Here is an 8,403-nt window from a genome sequence, read left to right as displayed (position 1 = left end):
TTACTTGCTCCTCATCTTCAAAACCCCGATTTACAATCTCCATAACCGATAATAAGAACATATTTCCCTGCAGTTCCTTGAGAAGACGACTCGAGGTTTAAATACTTCGGTTATCAATTTATTTAGGGGTTTGTTACTTGTGACAACCAAAACATTTGTACGAAGGAATTTCTGTTGGTTTAGAAACTATACCTACAACGCAACTATTTTTATAAAATTCTTTACTGGCAAAAATCATAACGTCAACATTGCTAGCTCTTTTTGTTTGTTAAGGAAATCAAGCTAGCGTATGCCTTGAGTGGGGCGTCCTTGAGTTCGAAACTTGGGGGATGCATTTGGCCAATTTTGGCTTATTTTCCTTGGTGAGTAGCGCTTCCTTCCTTCCTTAGGTGATTGGTTCGAATCTTGTGGCAAGCATTGGCAACCATTACCCTTGAATTTATTTTTGGGTGAAGCCCGATAATGCTCTTGACAAGAGAGGAGCATTATGCTTCTCCCCTTTCTTTCTTGGTTCAAAATAATGCTCAGCTCTCAAGGAGAGCGTAGCATCCAAGCCTTGCTTCCTTGGTTCATTATTGTGCTCCCTTGGAGAGCACTGAGCTCTTGGAGAGAGCATTGTGGCTTTCCTCCTTCATTGTGCCACACTTCTTTGTTTCTTTTGCCACACTTTTCTCTTCCTTGGGCCACACTTCTTACGCTATGCTTTCTTGTTTTCTTCTTTTCTTCACCTACAAGTAATCAAAACAACCAATCAAAGTATCACCAAATTCACAAGGTTTATAAATCATCTAAAAATCAATTAAATTTAGCTTAAACCTCATGATTTAATATCAATTAGAGGGTGGTTGATTGATTCAAAGAAACTATGCAATACCACTCCAAATTACTAACTTACAATGCAAGAAAGTGCATAAAACTTAATGAAACAAGTGCAAAATTGCTTGAAAAACTAGCATAAGATGACTTGTCATTAGTGCATGATCATCTTTGTTTATGTCTTCAGGCTATAAAATATTCTATGTATCTCTCACCATGCTTAAAAGAAAAATTTTATTTGAAAAAAAGAAGTAAGATGCATGAACTCGAGTTATATAATAAGAATGGTCCAATTATTTGATGTGGTGGCATCACTTTTACTTTCTGGATGCATGAATCAAAAGTGCATATTTGATGTTGGAGTAAAGTGTGTTGGCTCTTGATAGAATGATGGAAAAGGTGAAGTATTATTGGTAATCTGAAAAAAAATTGATTCTTGAAGCAAGAAAAAGCAGCAAAAAAAAAGAGAAGAAAGAAAGAAAGAAAAAGCCAATTGATGGTGTTTTTGTGGAAAAACGAATTCCAAGCACACAAACCTAACCGGCAAGTATATCGAGTCGCATCAAGTAGTAAAACTCACTTAGAGTGAGGTCGATCCCACGAGGATTGATGGATCAAGCAACTTTAGAGGGTGATTAGTTTAGTCAAGCTAACATTGAGTGATTGGGTGAAATTGATCAATAGAATGTAAAATTGCAATGAATTTAAATTGAAGAAAGTAAATGGAACTGAAACTTAAAGAGCAAGCAATGTAAATTGTAGAAACTTAAATGACAAGAAATGTAAATTGCATCAAATGTAAAGGGGAGTGGGAGCAGGGAAATTAAATGAAAGCAGTAGATCAAAGCTTAGAACAATTGCAAGGAAATTAAAATTGTATGAAAAGTAAATTCATATCACAGTGGCTCAAATGTAAAGTGCAGAGGAACACACGTGCAGGAAAGTAAATTGGGAGCAATATGAGCAGAAAGTAAAAATTGCAGAGAAGGACATTGTAGCAGAAAAAGAAATCAGCAAGAAGACTTAAATCAATTTTGAAATCTCAAAGAGCACTCAACAATTTCAATGAATCAGTAAAAAAAATAGCAAAGCAAAATTGCTTAAGAAAGCTAAACAGAGATGAAATTCAGCTTAATTGCAAAATGAAATTGAAGATCTCAGGAAATCAAAGAGACTAGAAAATAAGTCTAGATCTCAATTCATTCCTTGATCCAACAGCAAACAGATTGAAGAATAAAGATAAATGGAAGCAGTAAATGAAAGCTTTGATTTAAATCACAATTTATTGAATTATGCAGAAAAATAACAAGAGAAGTTGCAGATGGAGAATGAAAATAGAATTCCTTCCAATCTCAATCCAAGATTTCAAAACAGAAAAGAAAACTAAGAGAGAAAGCAAAATGAAAACTAAAGAGTGCAAAACTCCCTATTGGAGCTAGCCTTCTCAATGGAGCTCCTCCCCTAAAGAATTGAAGCAAATGCCTTTTTATAGGCTTTTCACAAAATGAAAATGAAAATGAAAAATGAAATTCTAAACAAATTACAATTAAAAATAAATTCCTAAGCTAACTTGTTCTTGTGCCTTGAAGTGATGTCCATGGGCTTTTAAATTTTGGTGCAGGATTGAATTAATTTGATTTCTGGACCATGGGTCACACCCCCAAGGCAAAGCTCTCCCCAAGAGCTTCAAAGCTCTCCGTAAGAGCTCTATTAGAAGCACCCCTTTGTTTTGGAGAGAAACTCCAGGTTCGATCCATGATGGAAGCATTTTGTGAGCCCTTTTTCTTACATTTTCATGAGGAGAGTGCTACTTCCTTGCTTCCCTTGGTCTCCCTCTTCGAATCCTGGTGAAGCCACTTTGATTCATTTTTGCTTGTTTTTGGTCCTTAAAGATGCCTTTCACTCGTGCCTCAATTTCACGCAAAATATGGATTGTCATATATCGTTGGAAATCTCTGAATGTCAGCTTTCCAACGCAACTAGAAGCACATCAATCGGACATCTGTAGCTCAAGTTATAGCCCTTTGAAGGAGGCATGGTCATGCTGTGAACGCCCAGATTTTAACTTAGCGAAAATTCTTGCCTCCCTCCCCCTTGGTCTTGGGTTCAAGCCTTGGTGAGTGCATTGTTGAGCTCCTTTTCCCTTGATTTTTCCTTGAAGCAGCCCGAAAAAGCTCTTGGGCAAAGCTCTTGGCAAGAGCTTTGCATGTGAGCGTGCCTTGCTTCCTTCTTCCATGTGCTTTTGATAAAGCTCTTGGCAAGAGCTTGGCTTTTGATTATTTGAAGTAAAGCTCTCCACAAGAGCTCTAAGCTCCTGGCAAGAGCTTTGTGCTCTTGCTCATTGTTTTGAGCCACACTTTTCTTCCTTTGGGCCACGCTTCTCTTCCTTGATTTGGTCATGGGCCACACTTTTAAAAGCGTGGCCTAAGCCTCCAAAGTGTGCTCCAACTTCAAAGTGTGCCCCAAAGCTCTTTTCTTCTCCTTTTTAGCTTATTTTGTGTTTCTTTGCTTCTTTTTCTTCTTATTTCCTACAAGATTTATAAAATTAAAAGATCAAGAAAATATACCAATTAAGCACAAAAGCATTCAATATTTAAGCAAAAATCATCAATTTTTTGTATGAAAAAGCATAGAAAAACATGACATGGTGACAAGTCATCACCAATAGCTCTTTAAACCAAAAGGCAAGAGCAAGGATCCAAGGTTTTGAGCATCAATGGTTATGAGGGCCTAAAAGAAACAAGCTCTTGGCCTAAAAAGGTCAAATGAGCTGCTTCCCCTAACTAAATGCTTGTGGTGTGAAGGTGTCAAGTGAAAAGCTTGAGACTGAGCAGTTAAAGTCGTGATCCCAAAAGAAAAATAGTGTGCCTAAGAACTATGGACACCACTGGCTGAGAATTCTAGTAAAGCTGAATTACAATCCTAAGGGGTTCACCCAGTTAAGTATCTGTGGCGTTTATGTATCCGGTGGTAATACGGGAAAACAAAACGCTTAGGATCACGGCCAGGCTAAAAAAGAAGCTGTGTTCAAGAATAAAAAAGAACTAAACTAAGAGAGTCAATAGTATCATCCAGATTTTGAAGTCCTAAAGATGCCAACGCTTCTAAATTTCAAAGGATAGTGAGATGCTAAAACTATTCAGAAGCTATTGGTTACTAGCCCCGCTCATCAATTGGAGCTGAGCTTCATTGAAAACTCTGAGATTTATTGTATCCTTCTCTTCTTTCTGATCCTACATTGTTTTTGGTTTCTTGGGGACAAGCAACAATTTAAGTTTGGTGTTCTGATGAGCAGATATTTTATAAACTTTTTGGCATCATTTTCATATTGTTTTAGTTATGTTTTGTTTAAGTTTCATTATATTTTCATAGGTTTTAGTGCAAAATCACATTTTTGGATTCTACTTTGAGTTGTTCTATTTTTTTATGATTTCAAGTAAATTCTGGATGAAATTGAGGAGTTTTGGCAAAGTCCGATTCATAGGCAAGGAAAGCGTAGCAGATGCTGTCAAATTCTGACCTCCATGCACTCAAATGGACATTTCTGGCGCTACAGAGGTCCAAATGATGTGATCTCAATAGCATTCGAAAGCTAACTTCCAGAGCTTTCCAGAAATATATAATGGTATATACTTTTCTTCGAAGGAGCCTACCCATATTGGGTGTTGAACGCCCAAGAACTACCCCCTTTCTGGTGTTCAACGCCCCAAAGGAACTCAAGTCAGCGTTGAACGCCCAAACACCCCCTTTGGGGCAATCAACACCCACCAAGAAGCACAAGGCAGCATGGATCAACCTTCTAATGGGCGTTCAACACCCATTCCTCAAGTTGGACGCCAAGCTCATCCCAAGTACTCAACCAAAGTGGGCCCGAGAGTGGACTTTCGCACCTTTAGTCTAGTCTATCATACTTTTGTACTTCTTAGTTATTAGGTTATTATATATAGAACAATGATCAACTTTGTAAAGGACCTTTTGATCTTTGCCCCTTTGCACGTTTTACTATTACTTTCTATAAGCTTTGAGCTACTAAACCTCCTAAGTTAGGGTTAGGAGCTCTGTTGATTCTCATGGATTAATAATATTACTGTTTCTATTTCAATATGTCTAATTCTATTCCTTTATGCATTCTCGTTCTTTATCTCATGAATTGAGGATGAACTGTTTCATTCATCCTTGTTCTACTTGGTTTCTGTGCGAATCTTGACCCGGGTAGTATTGAGCTAAAGCTAGAGATTGCATTGCGGATTCCAAGAGCGTACCTAGGCAACTTTGGATATGTGACATAAAATCCTGTTGACCGTGGGTTACTGAGGTCTCTATGGCATTAATGCTAGAGTCAGAGAAGCAGCATTCCCTGATTCGGAAGATCTGACCTTGTTTGTGGCGTTTTGAGTAGGATCGCGAAGGGGAGTGGATTGCTTAGGGTTTCATCTTCGGCCATAGTGGGAAGCCATGAGGTAACTTGATGAGAGGACATGAGTTGCTCGGATATGGTGGACTGCTATGGTTTAGAAGTGATTAACTTGATGAGAGGACATGAGTTAATCACATACGGCTGCCATTGAAGGAATCATTCGTTATTGAAGTAGACAGTAAGAAAAGTTAATTCGGAAGAAATACACATCTCCGAAGCCTTAACTGAACACCTATCACTATTTTCACACCAACCTGGTATTTTGTTCTTTACTATTTTATTTTTGTTTTCAAACAAACAACCATCTTTTCTAATTGCCTGACTAAGACCTACAAGATAGCCATTCCTGACTCAATCCGACAATCTCTGTGGGATTCGACCCTCACTCACCTGAGGTATTACTTGGACAACCCGGTGCACTTGTCGTTTCATCTTTGCGAAACTTGCGGAGTTCAATTTCGTGCACCAGAAGGCAAACTGCTGACGAGCGGTTTGCATTACATTATGTGAGTTTAAATTAATCCTAAGTTTCAACTTTATTCGGTTTAAACTCAATTATTTAACTATTATCCTAATCATAACTAACGTCTGTAACGCAGGAGGAGTATACGCAGAGGTTTGAGGCTGTGACCTAGCAATCTCAGCCGCTTAGTGGGGCCGACGAAGCCAACTCCGAGACCTCAGTGGTGGATCCTGATAGGATTTGGCGTGAGACTGCCTCTGAACCCCACAAGAGGAAGTTGTCGACTTGGGGGAGGAGGTGCAGAAGCTAACACAAGAGTTGCACCAGAAAGTGGAGCAGTCTGAGCCGAGGTATCAAGAGTTCTTGCATGCGTTGTCGTCAACTTGAACCTGACGAAGAAGCTGGAATAGCTCGAGCGTTTGTGACAGAAGATGGAGGAGTAAAGCTAGCATATGTGCTCTAGAGGCAATGGCGCTGCTGGTTCCAGTGGCAGTGCTACTGGTGGGGCACCGACGGTAGCACCTACTCCGCTGCCTCAGCAGGGGGACCACGACGCCAAAGACGACGACTAAGATTATCGGGATCTGTAGGGTTTTTTGTTTATGTAGTTCATTGTATTCTACATTTGTGACATTTTATTTTATTCAGACCATTTATTTTTCGAATAAAATAATTTGTTGATTTCTGGCAACTTTAAATTTTTGCTAACAATTTTGTTAACAAGAGTCTACTAATTGTGGTTTAACTGTGCCAAAATAATTTAAAAATAAAATTAACATTACCATAGGATTTATTGTAGGATAAATCCGATGGTAACTTGGTGCCTAAACATATTAAATGGTGCCAAAGTTATCGTCTGATGTATCCGATGGAAACCATCAATATAATCTCGCCAAATCCATTGAAAAAATAGACGAAAAATTTGTCAGTAATTAGCGTCAGACAAAAAAAATCACCGTAAGCAGTTTTGGATGAGGTTTATACCATCAATCCAAGGACGACGGTAAATTTGACGGTAATCTTTTTAGCGGCGATTTATTTGATTAATCCAACGGTACTCATCGTTAAGAATATCATGTTTAAGTCATGATATTGCTAATGGTAAGCATTACGTGAAAATCCTGTACTACCTACTTACATATATAGGAGTCTTAATTTTTTTTTGTACAAGTACATACATACATACATACATACATACATACATACATACATACATCTTCCATATTTTAGTAAAATCAACAATGATCAAAATCTGATAGCTACATCAATAGTCATGAATAAAATACATGAAATACACTTATATAAATAATTATATACATATAACAAATAATTCCTATTCCTCTGTACAAAATTTATAACAATATTAAGGCGAAGAAAAAATAATAACTTAATATAATTTCATTTCAAAAACATAGCAATAAATGTCAACAACATCTTGAGATCCTTCCTCATCAGTTTTCATGAAAATGATGGATGTATGGGGTGAGAACCAAACCACACAGTCACAACAAGGAGTTTCAAAATTATCATAGAAAGATATGAAAAATAAAATTTGATTTATGGTAGTGATCAGTGCTTGTCTTATGAACCTTTCTCTTGCAAATATTCCTTATCTTTCCAATCCCTTATAATTTCATTTTCACTATTTCATAATTCATCTCGCAATACTGTTTTCTTCTCAAAATTATTCTTTTTTTTTATAATTAACCAATTTAATTTACTGCTACTTATTTTTCCTTATAATCCTGTGGGTTTTCACAAATATACAATATTATTATATAACCTAATGAATGGACCACAGTGGTACAGTGTTAGAGTCTGAACGGAGCACAGAGCACGGATCACGGGAATAACTGATGTCTGAATGGAGCACACGAGTAGTTGAACACGGAGCACGACGACCAAGCCGGCAGATGTCGATAACGTGAGCGAGCAACACCGGCGAGGAGAGTAGGGGCAGATGCGAAGTTACAGAGAGATTGAGATTTAAGAGAAGATAATCATATATTAGGATTCTTCAAGAGTTTGGGGCTGTGAATTTGTGATTTAAGTGTAAGGTTGTGATAAATTATTTATATATCACTAAAATAGAACTGGTTTTTGTATAAACAAAGGTGTTAAATTATCAATTAATGATCTTGGCTTAGTAATAAAGACTTTTTGCACTAAATGAGAGATCGTTGGTTTAACACTCACCTATAACATATTTTTAGAACATATACATATATAGAGTGGGAGTTGGTTGGATAGGGTTCAGACTCAACCTGCACCTTACTCGACCTGCACTCAACCCTACCCGCAGAGGGTTGGATTGGGTCGAATTGAGTACCTGCGGATAAGGTACATGCTGCCAACAGAAATATTAAATCTTTTATTTAAGTAAAAATTTCAGTAGTTAAGTTAGTCAAGATCCAAGAAGGATAAAGATTATCATTAAGTTAGTCAAGATCCAAGAAGGATAAATGACTACTTTTTGGTAGGCGTATTACCTTATATATATGTATCTAATTATATCCTGTTAGATTGCAGAAATGACAACGTAATTTTATTACATACCTCATTTCTATTAAAAATAATTTCTTTCATCCCCTCCTCTTTTCTGTCATGAGATTTCATTTAGCGGTTTTTTTGGAATAATAAATTTGTAGAAATATATATGGATATTAATTTTTTAAACAAACTAAAAATTATATAAAAAAATCAAAAT

Source organism: Arachis ipaensis, chromosome B07, assembly GCF_000816755.2.
Source record: "Arachis ipaensis cultivar K30076 chromosome B07, Araip1.1, whole genome shotgun sequence".
NCBI lineage: Eukaryota > Viridiplantae > Streptophyta > Magnoliopsida > Fabales > Fabaceae > Arachis > Arachis ipaensis.
The sequence above is the reverse complement of the archived record's forward strand: the minus strand, read 5'-3'. Positions refer to the sequence as shown.